This window comes from Oryctolagus cuniculus, chromosome 16, assembly GCF_051225735.1.
Source record: "Oryctolagus cuniculus isolate XC-2025 breed Fujian yellow rabbit chromosome 16, ASM5122573v1, whole genome shotgun sequence".
Classification (NCBI taxonomy): domain Eukaryota; kingdom Metazoa; phylum Chordata; class Mammalia; order Lagomorpha; family Leporidae; genus Oryctolagus; species Oryctolagus cuniculus.
This window is the reverse complement of record NC_142882.1, coordinates 68450644-68464371: the sequence shown is the minus strand read 5'-3', so window position 1 is coordinate 68464371 and position 13728 is coordinate 68450644. Positions and strand designations below refer to the sequence as shown.

The 13728-nt window shown below is 44.1% G+C and overlaps 1 protein-coding gene across 4 annotated transcripts in view; it reads left to right on the top strand.

Annotated features, from left to right (window-relative positions):
- Window positions 1–13728, top strand: part of GLI3 (GLI family zinc finger 3) — a 279940-nt gene that overhangs the window by 227980 nt on the left and 38232 nt on the right. The window lies entirely within an intron of this gene.

Below are 13728 nucleotides of genomic sequence, written 5' to 3'. Positions count from 1 at the left end.
CTCTCTCTAATCTAACTGGCCTGGCCTTGTCTCATCTCCCTCCAGTCTACCTTAGCCGCCATGGTGTTTCTCTGGGTCCTACCTTGTGCTTTGATGCATGAGGAGCGTCCGGCAGGGCTCCACAGCTCAGGCTGCAGAGTCCTGGTTCCTGAGAAGCAAGTCTTCCTGGCGGCTTTTTCTAGAAGTACTGGAAGTTCACACCTTCCTCCAGCCAGATAAAGCGGTCACTGCTGTGGCTGATGCAGGGCCCTCACTGTGTTCCTCCTTGTGTTGAGCAGAGATAAACTTCACTGGAGCCTCGGTACTGAGCCATTTGGCTTCTGGCAGCAGCTTTAATTGGTAAAATGCAGATTTTTTTCCCTCTTGATCAAGAGGGGATTATTCTTGTTATCAGTCCAGAGCATCTTATTTCAAGATGAAAAGCCTTTACGGAATTACAGATGCCAGCACTTGTACAAAGCTTTCTGGCGATTGACAACTCAAAGAGAAAGTATGATTTATTAGCTTATAATGGCTAACCCTAAGCAATGGTCCAGGTCTTACTGATTTGTGAAATTGCTTAATGTGAGCTGCCTCTTATACGCTGCTCAAGCCCCAGGTTACTCAAATAAAGGCAGAGTCTACATTACATGAAATGTTATGGGAGAGGGAAAAAGAATGAGGGAGAGAGAGAGGTGGCCTCTAAAATCCATCTTGGTGGTGCCTTTTACAGTAGTTTGGCTGATAAGGCGGCAGAGGAAAGATTAATAACGAGGCTTGTCGCTATCAGTACCTGCTTGTCGATTCTCTGTAACAGGGCTGTCTGTTCAGCATGGAAATTATTGATTAAATAAAAATTGCTATTAGACTGTGATGTGATCCATAATCACGAACAATGGTGGACATTCCTCTTTAGGTCCTCAGCCACGCGCCAAGTTGTTTCTCTTCTCCCCTCACCGTCATTTATATTGTGCTGACACTCGGGCTCATTAGAAGCATCCTTCCTGCGTGCAGGCACCAACAGGGTGACCCACCGGAGGCGGGGGAGGGAGCAAGGAGAAAAGGATGGCCCGGGCGGGGCTCGCGCTGCTTTATTCCTGTGGAGGAGCATCATAGTAAAATGCAGACAGCATAGGAGTTACCATTTTGACCATTTGAAAATGTACTGTTCAGGGGCATTTAGCACATTTCACAGTGTTTTGCAAACAGCATCACTGTCTAGCCGCCAGACATTTCCATCTCCCCACAAGGACCTATTAAAGCTTTACCTCCCGGCCACTGACAATCGCTGATCTGTTTCCTGTGTCTGTGGATCTGTGAATCCCAGGTATTTCATTTAAATGGAACCATATAATACGTGCCCTTCTGTGTCTACCTTTTTCACTTAATGTGACTTCTGCAAGGTACATTCATGCTGTGGCAGGTATCAGTGGTTTATTCCTTTTGATGGCCAAATAATATTCCATTGTACAGTTATACCACATTCTGTTTGTTCTTGCATTTTAGTTGAGGTGGGTGATCGGGTTGCTTCCATCTTTGGTTGTTGGGTTGTTATAAGTGTTCATTTACAAGTTTTTGCTTGAACAGCTGCTTTCATTTCATTTGGGTATATCCCTGGGAGTGGGTTTGCTGGGTCATATGTGCTTAACATATTTGAGAAACTGCCAAACTCATGCAGATTTTAGGCTGTCCTGTCCTCAGGTGATCTCACCTTCAACATCTTTAGCTCTTAGAAGTAGTCCCAGGGCTGGCACTATGGTGTATAGGGTAAAGCCACCTTCTGCACTGCCAGCACCCCTTTTGGGCACCAGTTCGAGTCCCAGCTGCTCCACTTCCGATCCAGCTCTGTGCTGTGGCCTTGGAAAGCAGTGGAAGATGGCCCAAGAGCTTGGGCCCCTTCACCCTCAAGGGAGACTCGGAGGAATCTCCTGGCTTCAGATTGGCGCAGCTCTACCCATTGCAGCCATCTGGGGAGTGAACTAGCAGATGGAGGACCTCTCTCTGTGTGTGTGTGTGTGTGTGTGTGTGTGTGTGTGTGTCTTTGCTTCTGCCTCTCTGTAGCTCTGCCTTTCAAATAAATAAATAAATCTTAAAAAAAAAAAAAAAGAACTGGCCCCTGTTCTGCCTCCTTCTCTCTTGGTACCTCCTCATGTGAACCTTGGATCTGTTTCTCTGCTGCAGATCAGTCTGGCTGTATGGAGTACCCTCTGCCTTCTGTGGGCACACGGTGTCACTTGGAAAATAGCTCCATGTGTCTATCATGGCAATTTTTTCCCCAGTCAGGACTGCTTTGAACAAATTCAAAGATTGCATATTCAAAGCATTAGGTCAGTTGAGTTTATATCCGTAAGATGAACTGATTGGTTGACTGCATTTTGTTTCTTAATTGTGATTAGGAGGAATGGGTGTCATTTGTGCTATGTTTGATAGGAATGAACATCATCCAATTACAGTATCGACTTTGTGAGTCCTCCTTGCTAAACAGTACTGGTGTGGTCCCTTATACCTGTAGAATCTTAAAAATGACCTAGCCAATGAGGTATAGAAGGGCTAAGAAACTTATTTAGAGTACCCGGACTCATTAGTGAGCAGATTGATATTGGTTCACTAGTTCACTCACACACAATTCCTGTAGTTTTACATGGCAGCATGGTACGTCTGATGAAGATTTGGTCTTTAGAGTTCCTTAGCTATTAAATGTATGCATTCTGTCTTCTTTCACCCCGTTCACCTTACTCCTTACCCCCATCCCCCCCAAATAAAAACAAGCATCTTCCATTTTACTTCAAGGTGCCTCAAGTTTGCTCTTTTCCCTAAATGTCTATTGCACGTTGGACCCTATAAGTGTAACTCCCCATCACAAACTTAAGTCCCCTTTAATAGGACACAGGTGAAAATCAGAAACCTATCTAGGACTGAGCATCTTGACTTAGACTAAATCCCGACTTACCCAGGACATGCGTCCATCTGTGTTTTGCTTTTGAAAGGACATGTATCATTATTCCATTAAACTTAGAGCTGGAAGCCACATTGGCAGAAGGTGGAACTTTTTGACCTTAAGAAATACAGAACTCTCAGTCCCCAACCCCACTCTGCACCTCTGCTGGTCTTTACCAGTTTTGATTTTAAGGTGGAGCCCTTGAAGTGGAGAGAAGCAAAGAGGAGACTTCAAGCAGGTCAGCCCCTTGGCTCCTCACACGGTATCAGCTGTGAAGGCACAGAACCAAATGTTAAAGAAAGCTTCCTGCTGGGCCTGGCTTCATCACCAGAGACTTTTGAGAAGGTCCCAGGAGAGTTGACGGACACTGGAGACAGCCACTGGGCAATCACAAGTTACTTAAGAAAGTAAGCACCAAGTAGGAAAACACAGGTCCCAGTGAAATTCTCTGATAAAGATGGATTAGATCTGTACAAGGGGTGAAAGGAAATGAGAAGGCAGTGGGGACTCAGACTGTGCCCTGTGCCAGCTCCTCGGGAGTCGCAGAGGCATTGATGGACAGAGGGGCTGCCGAGGGCACAAGCGCTGGGAAGCCTCTCCCTTGAAATGGGTGGGTTCTAGTTGACAGGTGGCAGTGAGAGCAAACAGCTCACCAAGACTTGGAGGAAGACTGTCCACCTCAGTCTTTCCATTTGGAACAGGATCCTCCGGCAAGTGATAAGTGTCCGTCCAGCCAAAACAGGGAATGAGCCTGCTGAATGGCACAGGTTACCAGGAGCCACTTGGGTGGCAACATCTCTTCAGCAGATGCAGTTCCCTGATTCCAGAGGCTTGAGATTCCTTGCAAATATAACCGTGAAACAATTAGCAGAAATGTTTTCACATTCTTAAAACACAGCAGCTGCTGGGAGATTGCATGTGGTAAATGCTATTCTGTATTTGAAAGGGAAATGGATTCTGAAAAACAGCAAGTGGAAGGTTCAAGTCCATTGTAGGGAAAACTATACTGTCTGTGTCTCAAAGTGTGTTGTGCTACTACACAATGAAATAATAATTATGGGGACCCTGAGGGTTCACCAAGAAAATATCACACTGGATTAGGCTGATGCTTCTTTTTTTAAAGGTTTATTTTACTTTATTTGAAAGGCAGAGTTACAGAGGAAAAAGGGATAGTCACACACACACACACACACACAGATATCTTCGATTACTGGTTCACTCCTCAGGTGGCCACGACAGCCTGGGCTGAGCCAGGATGAAGCTAGGAGCCTGGAACTCTGTCTGGGTTTCCCATGTGGGTGTCAGGGGCCTGAGTATTTGGACCATCTTTTGCTACTTTCCTTGATGCGTTATGTAGAGAGCTGGATCAGAAACAGAGAAGCTGGGACTTGAACCTGTGCTCTGATACGGATGCCAGCAATGGCTTGCCCAGCTGGCCCACAACCCTGGCCTTTGATGCTTTTTTTGACAATGTCATTTCATAGATTGGTTAGGAAAATGCAGTGAATATGATATGTTAGGAATTCAGCAAACCATTTGATGAACAGCAGTGGCCAAGCAGAGAATGATAGTTGTGATAAACAGCAGCTAGGAGATATAGTGCTTGGATGGATGATAAGGGAATGGCTTGTAATGATCAGCCAAGAGACAGCACCATCTCTGGAAGCTGTTGGGCTGGGCTCCCAGCCCTGTTGTGCTTAACAGCTTGCTGTGTTTGTTTCTGGAATGAAGTTGTGTGGTGCAATTATCATCAAAGTTGTTTACGGGGAATTTTCATATCTAGTTAATGACTGAAGCAAGTCCTCAAAGATCTTGGAAAAATCAAAACATTTAAAGAGCTCCAAGTGTGTGTGAGCACGCATGGTGGGTGTGTGTGTGTGTGTGTGTGTGTGTAGGGGTCTTTAACTATATATTCACCATGTCTGCAACTAAAACTAGCCAGTGTTATTCTCAACTGCAGAAACGGAAGTACACTAGAAAAATCATGCTCACACTTTTTCTAGGAAATAGCACTTGGCCCAGCAGTGCACATTCTAAAGATGTACTGATTTATTGCCATTGGATCAAGTTGAAAAAAAGCCCAAGATGCATAGTTAGATTAAAAGTGGCTAGTGGAATCAGGGAAGCTACTTTGGGGAGTTGAGGATGACAAGAGCTAGCTGCAGGAAGGTGACAGACATGACGACTGCCTTCAGATGCTGGAGGAGGGTTGGCTTTCTCCTGCAAGCTGGATCTTTGTTTTAACGTACAGATTGCAGGTACAATGCAGGGACGCCATAGGGAGGCAGGCTGAGGCTTGCTGTCAGGAAAACTGAACACTGAGAACTGGCCACAGTGCTGCTCCAGGAGATAGGGAGCTCCTGTTCTGTAATGTGAGCTGTTTCAGTTGGACACCTCTGGGTGCAAGGTATTAAAAGGTGATTCACAGCATCTAGTGGGTTACTAGACTAGAGGAATTTTCATGCCTCCCAAACCTGAGTGGTACTCTTTTATCCTGCAGAAGGTTTTTTTGCAAGCCTGTTGCATGCTTGTGTCCAAAGGAGGAACAGGTTGGCATTTGTTCCCAACAAAAAGTGAGGATGTAATGTCAGTTTTATAATACTCCCAACAGGTTTTTCACCCAGTGAAGCAATTGAGACAGTTATCTGTGGCAAAGGGTGAATGTTTGAGTTCCTCAGATAATAAGCTTCGATAAGGACATGGTTGCTGTCAGGCCTGTGCTCTTCCTTGTATCCAATCCTGGATTTTTTTCTCATTTAAAAAAAATGTTTATTGTATTTATTTGAAAGAGAGAAAGACAGAGAGGGCTCCCATCTAGTGGTTTACTCCCAAATGCCTGCGACAGCCGGGACTGGGCCTGACCAACGCCAGGAGCCTGGAACTCAGTCCAGATCCCTCACACGGGTGGCAGGGACCCAGGCACTTGAGTCATCACTGCTGCCTCCCAAGTTGCATATTAGCAGGAACGTGGAATCTGGAGTGGAGCCAAGACTCAGACTTCAGACATTCTGGATATGGGTTGTGGACATCCTAAGAAGCATTTTGACAGGTGGGCCAAATGCCTGCCCCTGTTTTTCCTCATTTTATGTTAATGTGACTAGTCTATGTGGTTATTAAATATGAAATTTTCTGTTTAAATTTTCTTTAGAAAGCAGTCATAAATGTTGAGTACATTTGTATTTTACACATTTTTTTTTCTGTGAAATCCTTTCAAAAGTGTAGTACTAAGCCCATTGAGAAATAAATCATCGAGTCCCCTTGGAATATGAGAAGAGGAATTTTCCTCAAGAAATGGTCCAGTTCTCGCTTGGGTTTGGACTGTGAACATGTGGCCCAAGTCTTAGGCAACTTGGCGGTTATAGACTGAGGATCAGAAGTGATGATTCAGTGTTTGCCGTCCTTATCAGAGGGAGGTTACATAACATGCTTTCAGCTTTGCTGAGCTCCTTCTCAGCTGTTCTGTTGTGTAGCAACCTTCACTATTGCTAGCTGCTGCTTTCTTCCTCGCCTTTGTTTTATTTCCTTCCTTAGTTTCATTATCTTGATAATTCATTTCACCCCAGTACCCTGTGTTCTGGGCAGAGCTAAGATCCCATGGCTGGTGTTGGTGACCTTGTAGACCTGCTCCCAGGGCCTTCCTGTTCCTCCTGTCTTTTGTGAAGCATGGCAGAAGATTGAACACTTTATCTCGAGGCCAAGGTGTGCTGTAAGCAAAGGCAGAGGCAAGAACATGGATGAGCTGGATGCTCCTCTGCCCCCTGCGGAACCCACTCAGCAACACGGCTGTACCCTGAAAAACGACCCTGCACCATTATTACTTCCGCCTGCAATCTGCTTTAACTGCCAGATATTCCTGGAAGATAGTAAGAAATTGAGAAATGAATGAAAAGAACCAAAAAAATGAGCTAAAAGTAATTTCTCTTTTTAATTAATTAATGAAAGGCAGAGTTACAGAGAGAGAGGCAGAGAAAGATCTCCCATCTGCTGGGTCACTTTCCAAATGGCTGCAATGGCTGGGACTGAGCCAGTCTGAAGCCAAGATCCTGGAACTCCATCCAGCTCTCCCACGAGGTGGCAGGGACCCAAGTACTCGGGCCATCTGGTGCTGCTTGCCCAGGTGCACTGGCAGCTGGATTGGACTTGAATGGGCCAGCACTCTGTAGACTTATTTTTAATTCAGTTTTTCCACAGATTTTTTGAAGTACCCTCATATATTTGCATAAGTACAGGGGAAACTGTATTCTAGTTTAGAGTCTAATTCTCTGTATCTTTTTGGAGGATCAGTAATAAAACAACTGGACTATTTGTGGTAGACACATGCATTTGGTTTGGTTCTAATTGTTGTAACGCCATTGTACTTACAGAGACCATGCTGATTTTGGGGCTTTGACAAGGAAATGGCTTGAGATATCCACCTCTCCCTCTACTGCACCCCCAAACACTGCCTAATTTCTCTTCCTCAACTCTTCTCATTACGTGGGGACTCCAGCACACTCTGTCTTTAGACTATGGAAGTAGACATGAGTCAAAGGAGGAGAGAGACGTTGTCCAGGAAGCTGGGGAGTAGGAAAGTAAATGGGATTTGCCTTCATCCCCTGCAACCCCCGCCTGCACTCGAGGTGGGGTTCAGGCAGAGCTGATTTGGACAGCTGAGCAACAACAGAAGGAGGACCATCGTGGGCAGCAGTTGGGCTGCTTCTAGAGGGTGGGTTAGGAGCTGCTTCCTGCCAGGTGTGAGAAGCAGCAGCACCATCCTCATACCACGGCCCCTGGGTCTCGGAGGAGGCCAGTGCCAGACACGGTTCTCCATCATAGGAAAGTCCTCACACCTCAGAACCATGGCACTGTGGTCTCAGGGTTCAGCCCGGAGCTCCAGGGGAAACTTAAAGTGCTTCTCCTCAGAGTGACTTCTTGGCCATTAAGCACCCCTGGCCCTTATGTCTGCTCAAGAAACGACCAGCACAGTGCCGGCACAGAACAATCCCTCCCACTCAGGGCTCGTGAAAACATCGAGTGAGTACAGAGCATGACGAAGGCTTAGGTCTCCAACATTTGATTTTGTTTTCGCAGCTCCCTGTACTGGAACTCTTCGTTCCATCATACTGATGATTTTTTTAGACCTGTAATTTGGCTCTTGGGATTAAGTGCTTTGTCTGTACTCATAAAATGCTATAAAGCTGCTGGCCTCCACAGATGCATTTAAACTCAGAGTCAGTTGGTTCCAACATGTTGAAAATTTCTTTACAAATTTTTTAATTGCAGTGCAGGGTAAAATTTAAGAGGGTTTAGGGGAGTGATTAAATGAATTCAATTAATGAAGTGTATGATGGCCCTTCCTATTAATTTGTACAACCCCAGTGTTGTTTTCCTTATGCCCTTTCCATCCCCGTGAGCCTCATTACTATTACTTAGACACCAAGGTCATGGCCTTTTGCTGGACCCTGGCACTTACCATTCTCTCTGCATGGATTAATCTTTGCATAGAATCCATAGCACTTTATCCAGGTGTCTGCCCAAGTTCTTATCATACCCCTGACCAGCCTACACCAAACGATACCCATTCCCCCTCATCACTCCTCTTACTGGCATTTATTTATTTATTTATTTATTTATTTCCTAGCTTACACTCTAAAACACTACATTGTTAAAGTTTTTTGTTTATTTATTTTCGTTTTATTCAATAAACAGAGAAAGAGAGATTTTACATCTATTGGTTCACTCCCCAAATTCCTACACCAGGCAAGGCTAGGTCAGGGGTTGAAGCCAAGAGCCCAGAACTCAACCTGCATCTCCTCCATGGAAAGCAGGGATCCAAGTACTTGAACCATCACCTGCCTCCCAGGGCGCACAATTAGCAGGAAGCTGGATGGGAAGTGGAGGAACTGGGACTCAACTAGGTATGGAGGGAGATAGGGGAAACATGTGTCCCAACTGTTGTGCTAAATGCCTGCCCCCAAACATCACATTTTAAAGATCATCGTATTGTCTATCTGCTACCTCAGGATGTAAGCACCAAAAATTAATTTTGTTTATTCACTGCTTTATTTCCAGGATCAAGTCTAGTCTGGCATATGGTAAGGTTTTGTACATATTACTGAATGAATGAATATTTGCTCTTCTCCTTGACACAATGGCCTAAAAAAATGTATGTGTGTCTGTGTGTCTGAGTGTGTGTATGTTTGAGTTCAGGATGAAGAATAATTTTTAGTTTGGTAAGTATTTGTTGCCTATCCGTCCACCTGTATATGCATCCATTCTCTTTTTTAAAAAAATATTTCTTTTGAAAGTCAAAGAGAGTGATCTTCCATCTGCTGGTTCACTCTCCCAAGTGGCCACAGTGGTCAAAGCCAAGAGCCAGGAGCTTCATCCAGGTCTCCCACATGGATGTCAGGGGCCCAACCACTTAGACTATCTTCTACTGCTTTCCTCAGGCCATTAGCAGGCAGCTGGATTGGGAGTGGAGCAACCAGGATAGGAATCAGCACCCGCAAGGGTTGCTGGCTAGGCCTCAACTCTGGCCCTCATGCATTCATTCTTAAAATAAAATAGAGTTCTAAAGTATGGTAAACATTGTTATTGACATAAGGAAGAGAACCTTTTTAAGAGACAATACTCACTGAATAATTAAGTAGGAGAAAATACATGAGGACTACTAGAGCAACAGAGAAACATTAAAGTTTAGGTAACTATAAAAAGAAACAGTCATAATCCTTAATGTCTTCAAAATCAGCAAAACCATAAAAATATTGTTGTTTGTTAAATTTTTCTCCTATATTAATGGGTTTTTAAAAATTGAGACTATACTGTGTATGGATTTGTGTTTTGTATCTGCTTTTACCATATGGTTATGCCATAATCATTTTGCAATCCTTGTTGTCAGTTGAGGTTTTTCTCAACATTTTTTCACTATCAGAAATAAGAAAATCTGTATAAAATTCTTTGCTTCTAATTGGGATCCTTCAGATGTAATATTTTTTTTTTAAGATTTATTTATTTGAAAGAGTTACAGAGAGAGAGAGAGAGAGAGCTCTTCCTTCCACTGGTTCACTACCCAAATGGCCTCAATGGCTGGAGCTGGGCCAATCTGAAACCAGGAGCCAGGAGCTTCTTCCCTGTCTCCCATGCAGGTGCAGGGGCCCAAGCACTTGGGCCATCTTCTACTGCTTTCCTGGGCCATAACAGAGATCTGGATTGTAAGTGTCGCAGCCAAGTCTTGAACTGGCACCCATATGAAATGGTAGCATGGCAGGCAGTGGCTTTACCCACTAGGCCACAGTGCTGGTCCCTAGATGTAATCTTTAGAGCAACATAACTAGATTTAACAGGTTAACTTGAATGATTTTAAACTAAATTTAAAAGAATATACTGGAGGATTTTACCTGCAGTTTTATTCAAGCCTTAACTTGGAAAGAGTCTATATTTGCTAAAAATTCTTGTTTCTCAAGTAACATTTTTAAAAAATTTTCTGAGCTTTCTAGCTTGGTTCTCCTCTCCTCTCCTCTCCTTTCCTTCTCCCCTCCCCTCTCCTCCCCTCCCCTCCTCTCCTCTCAAATAAATAAATCAATTTATTTATTTATTTGAAAGTCAGAGTTACACAGAGAAAGAAGGAGAGAAGGGGGAGGGGGTCTTCCATCTGCTGGTTCACTCCCCAGTTGGCTACAACGGCTGGAGCTGTGCCAAGCCGGAGCCAGGAGCCAGGAGCTTCCTCCAGGTCTTCCCACGAGGGTGCAGGGGTCCAAGGACTTGGGCCATCTTCTACTGCTTTCCCACGCCATCAGAGAACTGGTTCGGAAGTGGAGTAGCCGGGTCTTGAATCAGTGCCCATATGGGATGGTGGCACTGCAGGCGGCAGCTTAACCCGCTAAGCCACAGCACCAGCCCCAAGCTTGGTACTTTTCTAATGACTACCTCTTATCTTTTTTTTTTTTTTTGCCTTTTCCTAGACATGAAAATTTTTCCTTATACATTTCCTCCAAGTGGTCATTACTTTTTATAGAATGATACCGAGTCTTTTTTTATTTGTCATGTGTGCACTCAAGCTCCTGAGGACTCTTGATTTCCCTAATGGATCCTTATGAGTATCTTATTGTCTTGGGTTTTCTACTAACACTCTCGCATCATCCACAAGTAGTGGTTTTTATCTTCCTTCTGATAGGTATATATGTTGTCTCTGTCTTCTTCCATTGGAGAGATTTCTTGGCATATTGTTAGCTGATACTGTTGGTACCCATACACCCTGGATTCAGTCTGGTTTAGTGAGAATGCCCCTGGTTTCCAGCCTTTACATATATGGATAACTGTTCATTCACATACTGGCATATGTAAATGGAGTGTCCTTATTTCTCTTCCTAAGTTTTCAAAGAATTTTATCTCAAATGATGGTAGTTACTTTATTAGCTCTTTGCTACCTAAAGAGGTTCCTGTGTGAGATATATTTGAGGTTTTCAAAAAAAAAAAAAACCTCATGGAAAAGCATATTATGAAAAAAAGTATGAATTTCAAAATATTTTGTACCAAAAGAAACTTAAATGAACTCCATTTCCCCCTCAGCTTCCTGTACCACCATCATGAGTTCTCTGTCCAGCATCACCTTTGCATCTCTTGCCTGTGTCTTCTTTTTTATTTTTTATTTTTATTTTTATTTTTTTATTTTTGACAGGCAGAGTGGACAGTGAGAGAGAGAGAGACAGAGAGAAAGGTCTTCCTTTTGCCGTTGGTTCACCCTCCAATGGCCGCTGCGGCCGGCGCGCTGCGGCCGGCGCACCGCGCTGATCCGATGGCAGGAGCCAGGAGCCAGGTGCTTTTCCTGGTCTCCCATGGGGTGCAGGGCCCAAGCACCTGGGCCATCCTCCACTGCACTCCCTGGCCACAGCAGAGAGCTGGCCTGGAAGAGGGGCAACCAGGACAGAATCCGGCGCCCCGACCGGGACTAGAACCCGGTGTGCCGGCGCCGCTAGGCAGAGGATTAGCCTAGTGAGCCGTGGCGCCGGCTTGCCTGTGTCTTCTAATCTGTTGTTGCATTCAGGGTTCCCTGTTTCATTTATGATTTTTATGTTTTTATGACTGAGATTTATGTCTTTGTTTTTTTTTTTTAATTTTTTTTTTTTTGACAGGCAGAGTGGACAGTGAGAGAGAGAGAGACAGAGAGAAAGGTCTTCCTTTTGCTGTTGGTTCACCCTCCAATGGCCACCGCAGCTGGCGCGCTGCGGCCGGCACACTGCGCTGATCCGATGGCAGGAGCCAGGAGCCAGGTGCTTTTCCTGGTCTCCCATGGGGTGCAGGGCCCAAGCACCTGGGCCATCCTCCACTGCACTCCCTGGCCACAGCAGAGAGCTGGCCTGGAAGAGGGGCAACCAGGACAGAATCCGGCGCCCCGACTGGGACTAGAACCCGGTGTGCTGGCGCCGCAAGGTGGAGGATTAGCCTGTTGAGCCGTGGCGCCGTCTTTGTTTCTCTTTTGTGCTGCATTGATGTGAGACTTTTGACTAGGTTTTTCTTTTAATGGGCTATATCACATCTATTGTTTCTGTCTGCAGAGTGCCTTACATGGCATCATTCTCCTCTGTTCTTGAACCTTTGAAATAACACAAGCAGTTGTGAGGTCTGGCTCAGAAGCAGTGTCCCGAGGGCCACATTGCAGACGTCAGGACGGTGCTGCGTGGTTTGGCGACAGGTCAGGCTGTGGTGCGAGTTTTCAATGTTGCTGTTGTACTGTGTATGACCATGTTGTACAAAGGCAGTTTTCCTGGTCATTTTCACATGTCCCTCGTGTTAATCCAAATAGGCCCATTTTTTTTTCCTTAATGTTTTTGTCATCTGACGTCAGTTATTTGTTAATAGTAAGTTCTTACTGTGCAGTTAATCTAAAGGAAAGTGAAAAAAAAAAAAGTATGCCACCCTCTTTGACAAAATATTGTACTCGTATATAATCTATTTCACAAACTATATAAACTTCTGACTTTTAAGATAACTGTATACTGAATTTTGATCATTTGGGATCCACTTGAACAACATTTAAATCCATGTTCGTCATATTCCGGAGGCTGAAAATCCACTTGGGATGAAGAAATGAAAAGTAAACAGGACATTGAGGTAGAGTGAGTGAAAAATAATACTTTTAGCAGAATAGAAACAAACAAATTACTGAAGGTATTAGTTGCACTTACTTCCTAGCTTTACTTAACAAAAAATAGTGCTTTGACTGTTGATGTCCCAAATTGATGGATAATTTGATGAGTAACCTAGAGCTGAAAATGTCCATGGCTTGAGCATGAAATTGGTTGTGTGAGTGTAATTTGTATGGAGCCAATATTATGTAAACACCATTCAGAGTCTCTGCCAGTAAAATTAAGTACTCTATTGAAATGCTACAGTTAATTATTTTACTTTCTTGCTAAGAGTGATGCATGCTGTACTTTATAGTCTGATGAGGGGTGCTAAAAGTTAGAAATGAAATTTATTTGTAAGGCATGAAAGAAAGAAAATTATATAGCTGACAGCTATGGAGTAAGGCCCATTAATGCTTCGTTACCAATTTGTTTGACATAACCCAAGTCCTACCACAGTTAAAAGCATTTGGTTGCTGCAAATCTTAGGCATCCTTTGAATGGTTTTTATGGACCTTGCACACATCAGATAAGAAGCAGTAAAAGAGCTAGTTTATAAAAATATATGTATAAAGAAAATACAATGTTCTCTGTCACATGCTTGGAATTTGAGCCTGTGGCATGAATACCTTAGAAGCGTTGCCATATATTGATTATTTCAGCCATCTCAGTTTACTTATAAAATAAATGAAGTCAGCTCTTGGC